Consider the following 12500-nt stretch of genomic DNA (forward strand, 5'->3'; position numbering starts at 1 on the left):
CTTTCCTTTCTGAAAAAAGATAACCGTGTCTTTTAAAAACTATACATCGAGTGATCCAGGATGTATAATAGCTCTCAGGCCCTACACACACACACACACACACACACACACACACACACACACACACACACATATACATATATATATATATATATATATATATATATATATATATATATATATATATATATATATATATATATAATTTTGACCGTTGTATCTGCAACTTCTGCCTGTCATCTATAGGATTGCAAGACTTAGCTTTCACATTGCAATGTTTTGACAGCAGTATCCCAAGTAATATCTATAGACCAGTTAGGTTATTTCCCACGTCTGGAGACAAATAAGTTACTGTCATATAACAAAAATTTTTGGGAATTTCTGAACAAATATTTTGGCGTTGAATATCTGTTATGTCATAGGTAGCTATATATCTTGGCTGAACAGAATTCAGTCACGTTCAAACTCCAAGAACCACTTGGCGTTTTATATCTACCATTGGTTACTAAAGAAGAAGTAGGATTATAGTTTAATTTGTTATTTGTATATAAGTTAATTCATAGTAAAAAAATAAGAAAGAGGAGGATGCAACGTCAGGTATAAAAAAAAAGGAAATAGATAACAAACGTGTAATAAGAAGGAAATGAAAACAGTGAACTTGAAGGAGATGAAAAAAATCAGCTGTCCAAATTCCTTATCTTATCGTACGTCGTAAGACGTGAGCAACTGGTGAGAGGCGTAACAGAAACATTAAGTATCCACTTGTTCTAACGATAACGATCAAGTAAGCCGGTCCTCCTTACTTCTAGAATATGGTCTCACCTTATAATAATAATAATAATAATAATAATAATAATAATAATAATAATAATAATAATAATAATAAGACAGTTGGTATGGTCTTGATATCCTTGTGAAATGTCTTCACGAGTCTGTATCTGCAATAAAGTTCTCTCTCTCTCTCTCTCTCTCTCTCTCTCTCTCTCTCTCTCTCTCTCTCTCTCTCTCTCTCCACAGCAACATGATTGGTAATGATAATAATAACCGTCTTGTTTCACAAACATATTAAGACTGCTGGCTTAGGTTTAAGATGTTTGTGAAATATCTTTTCCCTCAGTCTACACCTGATGTAATATTTCTCTCTCTCTCTCTCTCTCTCTCTCTCTCTCTCTCTCTCTCTCTCTCTCTCTCTCTCTCTCTCTGTGCATTGCGGTTTAGATTATTTTTGCCTCTTTGGCTAATTGTTAAAAGGCAAGATATAGAATTCAAAATCTGTGATGAACCAATACTCTTTCTCCCCACCTCTCTCTCTCTCTCTCTCTCTCTCTCTCTCTCTCTCTCTCTCTCTCTGTGCATTGTGGTTTACATTATTTTTTCCTCTTTGGCTAGTTGTTAACAGCAAGATATAGAATTCAAAATCTGTGATGAACCAATACTCTTTCTCCCCACCTCTCTTTCTCTCTCTCTCTCTCTCTCTCTCTCTCTCTCTCTCTCTCTCTCTCTCTCTCTCTGTGCATTGTGGTTTACATTATTTTTTCCTCTTTGGCTAATTGTTAAAAACAAGATATAGAATTCAAAATCTGTGATGAACCAATACTCTTTCTCCCCACCTCTCTCTCTCTCTCTCTCTCTCTCTCTCTCTCTCTCTCTCTCTCTCTCTCTCTCCCAAACGCCTCTGCTTTCTGTTCGGTTTGAAGTCGAAGATAAAATCAAAATAAGAACACAAAGTGCACTTCACCTTCGCTATCTGTCCTGAAAGACTGACTGAAGTCGGTTGTCTTTGATAAGGGGATCAGTAACAACTATATTCTATTTTTGGTCCCGTTCAAGAATGGAGTAGAAGGAATAAAAAGGATCTAAAATATGAAACGAGCTTTAAAGGGAATACAGTGGATAGAGAATTGATAATATAATAGACTGAATCACAATTCGTATGAATTACTGACAAAAGTATTATGATATATGATAAATAATATAATATATTCAAGATATAATGGGCATCAGGTACTGAAGTAACAATCGCTACTGTATATCCCTGTAATTAGCATGAACTAATCATATCTCTCTCTTTTGCTTTCCGTGTAGGCTAATTTACAATCTATGCATCGAAAGATTAATAATAATAATAATAATAATAATAATAATAATAATAATAATAATAATAATAATAATAATAGTTAATGACTTTCGCGTTTTGCATTATCTGTTATTGGAAAGATACTAACTTTTGATATACCCCACAGACATAATTATCAGGGCATAGGCCCTATCTCCTTGTTGGCTTAGAAGTGGGTCTTCTTTCCTTGATCCTTGAGAAGCAGTGTTGTGTCTACGTGTCTACAGGTTTTTTTATGGTATATACAAGTATATAAATGGATTTGATGAATTCAACTTTTTTTTTTTTTGTTCGAAAAGCTATAAAGAAGGGAAGTATATTATTTTTTTTATTTAATTTAACAGTTCCATATAATTGTTGAATATCAAGACCGTTCATATAAGTAGCATAAGTCAGCCCTTTAAATGGAAGTCTACTATATATATAATTATATATATATATATATATATATATATATATATATATATATATATATATATATATATATATATATATATATATATATATATATATATATATATATATATATATATATATATATATATATATATATATATATATATACATATAGTGTGTGTGTGTGTTTGTGTGTATGTACAATATGTGCGTGTGCATGTGTGCGTGTATGCATGTATGTGTGTGTACATGTGTGCGTGTGTGTTTCATAACTCATTAACCTCAAATTCATCACATTTGAAAGATCCTCAGTTTTGTAATTAAGTGCAGTATCTTACAGAGCATAATTACAAAATATAAAAATTCAATTTAATTGTTAATTCTAATATCTAACCTTGGTAAACTTCTATATCATAAGGATTGTGTTTACTACTTATGTATATATATTGTCAGAAGAAATTATGCAAAGATCATTAAATTGAGCATCTATTCCGGACCAATGAAGTTGCATCAAGGAAAAGAAAGACTAAATTTCTGGAACCGTATTCTAGAAGAAGAAGAAGAAGAAGAAGAAGAAGAAGAAAGCACGAAGTCTTTCCGTGAGTGTGACTTCTGACGAGCTCCTTCGAAAAAGATAAGCTTATCAGATCTCTCCGGCCGCGGTTGAGTTGCCGGCCAGAAGTTCTTATCTCTAGATCTCCTGTATTACTCGTGGGACAGCCAGGACTGCACACGGCACACAGCGCTACCGTTTTCCACCCGGCACGACACACGCCTTTTGCACACGGGAACCAACAACCATTTTATAAAATAATGTGTAACTCCGTGTTTCAACCAGAATCGGCCGGGCGAAAGCCGCGGGGGTTCAGATCAGATGGACTCCTCTACGTCATCGATTAAGCCCCGCCCATAAACATCCCGGCTGAGATAGCAGTTTCCTCTTCACGTGGCCTTGATGAGGTAAGAATACTTTATTAAATATTTTGACTGGCCTTTGATATCTTAATGAGCTTGTACTTGACTCGCCATGATGGATTGTCACTGAGTTCATAAATCGATTGCCCCGTTCAACTCAAAGCGTTAGGGAAGAAGTTAGTGATATTTTGATGAATTTTTACACACTTATAAAACTGACGATTAAACGTCACTTCATAAATATTTGCACAATGATAAACATTTACATATAATCCGGAAGAGTAAGTGCACTGCCAGATAATGGAACAATGAGAATCTGCTTATATCACATGACCTAATTATATTACAGACTTGACTATTCCCCAAGATGATATTCGTTTAATGATGGATTAGGATACCGTTCTTTCCTGTACCTGATAATAGATTTAATGGACTATATATGAGGTTCGATGCATCTTTATTTTGATTATTATAAGCAATATTATTTTCAGTTCTTATAAGACCTTGTATAACCATTAAATGACTGATACGTCAAAATAGGACCGTATAGGTTTTAGTGGACGAAAACGTAAAACCATCACACCGATAGAAGGCTATTATGTCAATACATGTCACGACATCGTACAGTATATTATGTATTGATTTTTCTATATATTCCTTAAGATAAAAGCCTTAGTAAACTAGACTACATTGTAATTCAAAATATATGTGTACTATTGTCATTAAAATAGAAAGTATTTTGAAACTGCTGAAATACAAACAACATCGCTTACCTAGAAATGTTTTAACAAAAAAAAAAAAGGTAAAATGAAAAACGATCTGAATGACATGTCGTTCTTGCATTGATAAGCTCTGAATGTGAAATCTTTATATTGTGCTAAAAAGTTTGAATTATTGACCACTTTACCTATGGAAGAAAGTACATACCTTTCTTGACGAAAGTACAAAGAAAGCCTTTTTGTGTAGATTGTGTAGTTTGTCTCGATGTTATAACCTGTAACATTACACAGTTGCTAATTTACATCCCTCTATATACTAACGTCAATATTTTCTATAAAAAAGAATTACATTCAAGAGAAAATACCCTTTCAGGTATAAGGAATGCCAGCTATCTGTTTGATACTTTATTTCAGCACACGCTAGCCATTTGTCAACCTATATATTCAAATAATTATTTAAGAATCACAGACATTTAAAAAAAAATGTCTTGCCGAAAAAAGAAGTATTTTAAGATGATGAAAATCAACACATACTGAAACTGTCCTCTGGTCACTTGACACTCTCACAGACATCGGTATTTGTTATTTCACTCTCAGGGTAAAATCTTTGGCGCACCCAAACACTAGATTATCTCACTTGATTCATTGTTCACTGTTTGGGAAGTTACGGTACATACATGCAGTTCCGAACACACACACCCACTCACACACACACAAACGCACGAGCACGAACAAAGATCTTTATCTCACTGACGTTCTGGGATAAGAAATGACCGCTTTTCATACCGCTTGTATTCGAAAGCTTAAAAAGAGGAGAATTTGTACAAACTTAGCAATTATAAAACAGTTTTGCAAATTTCAAAGAGGTACGAGGATGGAATGATAGTTTTTTTCTTATTTTAATGATGAAAGAAGATGGTTTTGTGATTTTTTTCTCGGTGTTTGTAAACGTGAATCTTGACTCGGGAGTAACAGCTATTGACGCGAGGTTTATCAGAGGGCGAAGTGGATTTTCGTCTTATCATCCTTATGAAATTATTATACAATATCATTCTCTCTCTCTCTCTCTCTCTCTCTCTCTCTCTCTCTCTCTCTCTCTTGTTTGTACTTGTCTATTGGCTATGAAAAATGCCTTCCCAGCCAGAGGGCCTTGGTTCGATTCTCAGAAAAAAAAAAATAGTTGCAACGCTTTCAGTTGAATTCCACAGAGAAAAACACAAACACACACACATTTACAAATAGATAGATAGATAGATAGATAGATAGATAGATAGATAGATAGATAGATAGATAGATAGATTACCTGGAGGGCCACACATAATATTCATACCCAATTCTTCACTTTTTCACAGACGTTTTCTGCGAACTTTGCACAGCAGTTCCTCAACAACGGCATCGAGGAGCGAATGATCGATTTGGCAAGTTAAAAGACGACACAAAAATCAACCAAAAAAATGACGCCATCGGTCTGGAAATGAGCTGAATCCCTCCCAACTGACCTGATGTTTTCTACCAAGGATTATCTCGACCCTGGAACAAGAAGCAGGACCGGATCACTTCAAGATCAAATTTTGTCATTAGATACCACTGGCTCTGCAACACGGGCTTCAAAACTTCCAAAATCTCTAAAACGTCGATGAATCTGACCCCACCATCAATGGAAATCTAATCTTGGTGTCCTGTTCAAGATTCTTCTTCCATCATGCTTCTAAATCACACCAGTCCACTTGGAAAGTGACAACCACAAAAATGAAAAGGTACCTTTGTGATTTGAATTTAGTCTTCTGGGAGTAGAATTCTTGCAATAAGTGCACGATGCTCAATAAAGTGAGGTCGATAAAAATATTAGCATCACTATCAAGGTCATATTTTCTTCCTGTATCTCAAAACTTTCGTCAAAAGGCTGTGTTTAATGGTTAATCATGATAGTTTCTTCTTTAATTTCTCGAAGAGACCAAAATGAAAATTAATTCAATCAATGATGTGTTAGCACTTTGTTATAGAAACTGTTAGCTTAAAATTGAAGCAAAATATGTATATTTTGGTCAAGAGTTTTGGTTAAGAAACTTAGTTATATTTTGATCTAATTCAGAATTTATTCTTTTTTTTTATTTTCGATCATAGTTTCATCAAAGATTTAACAAAAAAATTTTTCTTTTCTTTAAGAGGTTTTTATGCAGAGACTAAGATTTACCACCATCATTCATCCAAATTCATTTCACTTATTCAAGCTTTCTTTCATGCTTCTAAGTATGGATCAATTCTTTTATGTAGGTTTCAATGCCTATAACATCATTCTCCACAATAGGGCTTCAAATCAAGGATATACTCCATAATACAGGATTTGATCCCTGTTAAATCATTCATCATAAAAAGGTTTCCAGGTAATGATCAATTGTCTTATGCAAGTTCTGATGTCTATGAAATAATTCATCACCAAAAGGCTTCTAAGTGTGGATCGATTCTCTTACATAGGCTTCAATTCCTATAGCATTATTCACCACTCAAAGGCGTCCAATTTTGGATCAAATCTCATTAAAGACTTTTCTATCTGAAAAAATTATTAATCACCAAAAGGCTTCTAAGAATGGATCAGCTCTATTATACAGGCTTCAGTGCCTATAACATCATTCACCACTAAAAGGATTTTAAGTTTGGATCAATTCTCATTATAGGCTTTCATACCCAAAACATCATTCATCATCAAAAGGCTTCTAAGAATGGATCAATTCTTTTATATAGGCTTCAGTGCCTCTAGCATTATTCACCACTCAAAGGCTTCTAAGTTTGGATCAATTCTCACTATTGGATTTTATTCCTAAAGCATCATTCATCACCAAAAGTCCTCTAAGACTGGATCAACGCTTTTATATAGGCTTCAGTACCTATAACATTATTCATCTCTCAAAGGCTTCTAAGTCTGGATCAATTCTCATTAAAGACTTTTCTACCTGAAAACATTATTCATCACCAAAAGGCTTCTATGAATGGATCAATTCTTTTATACAGGCTTCAGTGCCTATAACATTATTCATCACTCAAAGGCTACTAAGTCAGGATCAATTCTCATTATAGGCTTTTATGCCCAAAACATCATTCATCACCAAAAGGCTTCTAAGATTGGATCAACGCTTTTATAAAGGTTTCAGTGCCTATAACATTATTCATCACTCAAAGGCTACTAAGTCTGGATCAATTCTCATTATAGGTTTTTATGCCTAAAACATCATTCATCACCAAAAGACTTCTATGAATGGATCAACTCTTTTATACAGGCTTCAGTGCCTATAACATTATTCATCACTCAAAGGCTACCAAGTTTGGATCAATTCTCATTATTGGTTTTTATGCCTAAAACATTATTCATCACCAAAAAGCTTCTAAGAATGGATCAATTCTTTTATAAAGGCTTCAGTGCCTATAACATTATTCATCACTCAAAATCGTCTAAGTTTGGATCAAATCTCATTAAAGACTTTTCTACCTGAAAACATTATTCATCACCAAAAGGCTTCTAAGAATGGATCAACTCTTTTATACAGGCTTCAGTGCCTATAACATTATTCATCACTCAAAGGCTATTAAGTCTGGATCAATTCTCATTATAGGCTTTTATGCCTACAGCATCATTCATCATCAAAAGGCTTCTAAGAATGGATCAACCCTTTAATACAGGCTTCAGTGACTATAACATTATTCATCACCCGGAGGCTTCTAAATTTAGATCAGTTCTCATTATTGGATTTTATCCCTAAGACATCATTCATCACCAAAAGCTTAAAAATATAGATCAGTTATTTTACATAGGCTATAATGCCTAAAACGTTATTCATCACTCAAAGACCTCTAAATTCCGATCAATTCCCATTATGGGCTTTCATGCCTAAAAAATCATGCATCATCAAAAAGCTTCTAAGAACAGATCAATCCTTCCATACAGGCATCAGTGCCTATAACATTATTCACAACTCAAAGGCTTCTGAGTTTGGATCAGTGGTCATGCAGGCATTTATGCCTAAAATATCATTCATCACCAAAAGGCTTCAAAGAATAGATCAACTCTTTTATACAGGCTCCAGTGCAGGATTTCATGAATGGCTCCTGTGTAATGATCAGACTTCAAATGCAGGGTACATACCCGCCACATGACTCATCAACAAAAGGCTTCCATGTAAAGATCAATCTTCAAATACAGGTTACAGGTTACTTACCTTCCATGCGAATCATCAACAAACGGCTTCTAAGTAAGGATCAATCTTTAAATGCAGGTTTTCATACCTGCCATGTCATTCATCAAAAAATGGCTTCTAAGTAAGGATCAATCTTCAAATACAGGTTTTCATACCTGCCATATGACTCATCAACAAATGGCTTCTAAGTAAAGATATATCTTCAATTGCAGGTTTTCATACCTGCTGCGTCATTCATCAACAAATGGCTTCTAAGTAAGGATCAATTTTCAAATGCAGGTTTTCATACCTGCTATATCACTCATCAACAAATGGCTTCTAAGCAAGGATCAATCTTTCTTCAAATGCAGGTTTTCATACCTGTCATATCACTCATCAACAAATGGCTTCTAAGTAAGGATCAATCTTCAAATGCAGGGTTTCATACCTGCCATATCACTCATCAATAAATGGCTTCTAAGTAAGGATCAATAGTGAAATGCAGGATTTCATACCTGCCATATCACTCATCAACAAATGGCTTCTAAGTAACGATCAATCTTCAAACTCAGGTTACATACCTGTCATGTCACTCATCAACAAATGGCTTCTAAGTAAGGATCAATTTTCAAATCCATGTTTTCACACCTGCCATATCGCTCATCAACAAATGGCTTCTAAGAAAAGATCAGTCTTCAGTTTCAATTTACATACCTGCCATGTCACTCATCAACAAATGGCTTCTAAGTAAGGATCAATCTTCAAATGCAGTTTACATACCTGCAGTGTCATTCATCAATAAATGGCTTCTAAGTAAGGATCAATCTTCAAATGCAGGTTTTCATACCTGCTATATCACTCATCAACAAATGGCTTCTAAGTACGGATCAATAGTGAAATGCAGGTTTTCATACCTGCCATATGACTCATCAACAAATGGTTTCTAAGTAAGGATCAATCTTCAAATGCAGGTTTTCATACCTGTCATATGACTCATCAACAAATGGCTTCTAAGCAAGGATCAATCTTCAAATGCAGGTTTTCATACCTGCCATATCACTCATCAACAAATGGCTTCTAAGTAAGGATCAATCTTCAAATGCAGGTTTTCGTACCTGCTATATCACTCATCAACAAATGGCTTCTAAGTAAGGATCAATCTTAAAATGCAGGTTACATACCTGCCATGTCATTCATCAACAAATGGCTTCTAAGTAAGGATCAATCTTCAAATGCAAGTTTTCATACCTACCATATCACTCATCAACAAATGGCTTCTAAGTAAAGATCAATCTTCAGATGCAGGTTTTCATACCTGCCATATCACTTATCAACAAATGGCTTCTAAGTAAGGATCAATCTTCAAATGCAGGTTTTCATACCTGCCATATCACTCATCAACAAATGGCTTCTAAGTAAGGATCAATCTTCAAATGCAGGTTTTCATACCTGTCATATCACTCATCAATAAATGGCTTCTAAGTAAGAATCAATCTTTAAATGCAGGTTTCCATACCTGCCATATCACTCATCAATAAATGGCTTCTAAGTAAATATCAATCTTCAAATGCAGGTTTTCATACCTGCCATATTATTCATCAATAAATGGCTTCTAAGTAAAGATCAATCTTCAAATGCAGGTTTTCATACCTGCCATATCACTCATCAATAAATGGCTTCTAAGAAAGGATCAATCTTCAAATGCAGGTTTTCATACCTGTCATATCACTCATCAATAAATGGCTTCTAAGTAAGGATCAATCTTCAAATGCAGGTTTTCATACCTGTCATATCACTCATAAATAAATGGCTTCTAAGTAAGGATCAATCTTCAAATGCAGGTTTTCATGCCTGTCATATCACTCATCAATAAATGGCTTCTAAGTAAAGATCAATCTTCAAATGCAGGTTTTCATACCTGCCATATCACTCATCAATAAATGGCTTCTAAGTAAAGATCAATCTTCAAATGCAGGTTTTCCTACCTGTCATATCACTCATCAATAAATGGCTTCTAAGTAAAGATCAATCTTCAAATGCAGGTTTTCATACTTGCTATATCACTCATCAACAAATGGCTTCTAAGTAAGGATCAATCTTCAAATGCAAGTTTTCATACCTGCTATATCACTCATCAACAAATGGCTTCTCAGTAAGGATCAATCTTCACATGTAGGTTTTCATACCTGCTGATATCAGTCATCAATAAATGGCTTCTAAGTAACGATCAATCTTCAAATGCAGGTTTTCATACCTGCCATGTCACTCATCAACAAATGGCTTCTAAGTAAAGATCAATCTTCAAATGCAGGTTTTCATACCTGTCATATGACTCATCAACAAATGGCTTCTAAGTAACGATCAATCTTCACATGCAGGTTTTCATACCTGCCACATCACTCATCAACAAATGGCTTCTAAGTAAGGATCAATCTTCAACTGCAGGTTTTCATACCTGTCATATCACTCATCAATAAATGGCTTCTAAGTAAGAATCAATCTTCAAGTGCAGGTTTTCATACCTGTCATATCACTCATCAACAAATGGCTTTTAAGTAAGGATCAATCTTCAAATGCAGGTTTTCATACCTGTCATATCACTCATCAATAAATGGCTTCTAAGTAAGGATCAATCTTCAACTGCAGGTTTTCATACCTGTCATATCACTCATCAACTAATGGCTTCTAAGTAAGGAGCAATCTTCACATGCACGTTTTCATACCTGTCATATCACTCATCAACAAATGGCTTCTAAGTAACGATCAATCTTCAAATGCAGGTTCTCATACCTGTCATATCACTCATCAACAAATGGCTTCTAAGTAAGGATCAATCTTCAAATGCAGGTTTTCATACCTGTCATATCACTCATCAACAAATGGCTTCTAAGTAAGGATCAATCTTCAAATGCAGGTTTTCATACCTGTCATATCACTCATCAATAAATGCCTTCTAAGTAAGGATCAATCTTCAAATGCAGGTTTTCATACCTGTCATATCACTCATCAACAAATGGCTTCTAAGTAAAGACCAATCTTCAAATGCTGGTTTTCATACCTGTCATATCACTCATCAACAAATGGCTTCTAAGTAAGGATCAATCTTCAAATGCAGGTTTTCATACCTGCTATACCACTCATCAACAAATGGCTTCTAAGTAAGGATTAATCTTTACATCCAGGTTTTCATACCTGTTATATCACTCATCAATAAATGGCTTCTAAGTAACGATCAATCTTCACATGCAGGTTTTCATACCTGTCATATCACTCATCAACAAATGGCTTCTAAGTAAGGATCAATCTTCAAATGCAGGTTTTCATACCTGTCATATCACTCATCAATAAATGGCTTCTAAGTAAAGATCAATCTTCAAATGTAGGTTTTCATACCTGCTATATCACTCATCAACAAATGGCTTCTAAGTAAGGATCAATCTTCACATCCAGGTTTTCATACCTGCTATATCACTCATCAATAAATGGCTTCTAAGTAAAGATCAATCTTAAAATGCAAGTTTTCATACCTGTCATATCACTCATCAACAAATGGCTTCTAAGTAAGGATCAATCTTCAAATGCAGGTTTTCACACCTGCCATATCATTCACTAACAAGTGGCTTCTAAGTAAATATCAATCTTCAAATGCAGGTTTTCATACCTGCCATGTCACTCATCAATAAATGGCTTCTAAGTAAGGATCAGTCTTCAAACGTAGGTTGCATACCTGTCATATTACTCATCAATAAATGGCTTCTAAGTTAGGATCAATCTTCAAATGCAGGTTGCATACCTGTCGTATTTTTTTGAAGTGTCTTTTAATTAAAACCTAATGACCTATAGTTTGTTTTCTTGCTTTGTTTATTAAACTATTTCTTACATTTTTCATATATTTTTCAAAACTTTTTAATATCGATCATTGTTCTCTGCATAACCTCTGCATAAACAAACACATGGCAATGAATTATGATCGAAATGAATAAGATTCTTAAAAAGTACCAAACATAAAATGGCCTCAAATAACATCGCTGAATATTAAATTTCTTATAGCTTCTGTAATCTAAGAGGAACAGCTATTAATTCATATTTTATTATGTAGCCATAAATCCTCTATCTTGAGGTTTTGAAGTAGGACCTACAGTACGTTTTGACCAAAATTATCTGTTTTTAATGCTAATTGAAAAT

At 34.4% G+C, this 12500-nt stretch overlaps 2 long non-coding RNA genes across 2 annotated transcripts in view; one reads left to right on the top strand and one right to left on the bottom strand.

Annotated features, from left to right (window-relative positions):
* Window positions 1-5194, bottom strand: part of LOC136826211 (uncharacterized) — a 145785-nt gene extending 140591 nt beyond the window's left edge. The window contains exons 1-2 of the long non-coding RNA XR_010849549.1: window positions 4681-5194; window positions 4355-4421 (exon numbers count right to left, since the gene is read on the bottom strand). This is a non-coding gene — a long non-coding RNA (uncharacterized lncRNA). The remainder of the gene's footprint in view (window positions 1-4354; window positions 4422-4680) is intronic.
* Window positions 3012-12500, top strand: part of LOC136826210 (uncharacterized) — a 10292-nt gene continuing 803 nt past the window's right edge. The window contains exons 1-2 of the long non-coding RNA XR_010849548.1: window positions 3012-3472; window positions 5499-12500. The exon at window positions 5499-12500 is cut by the window's right edge and continues 803 nt beyond it. This is a non-coding gene — a long non-coding RNA (uncharacterized lncRNA). The remainder of the gene's footprint in view (window positions 3473-5498) is intronic.

The sequence above is a fragment of the Macrobrachium rosenbergii genome, chromosome 40 (genome assembly GCF_040412425.1).
Source record: "Macrobrachium rosenbergii isolate ZJJX-2024 chromosome 40, ASM4041242v1, whole genome shotgun sequence".
NCBI lineage: Eukaryota > Metazoa > Arthropoda > Malacostraca > Decapoda > Palaemonidae > Macrobrachium > Macrobrachium rosenbergii.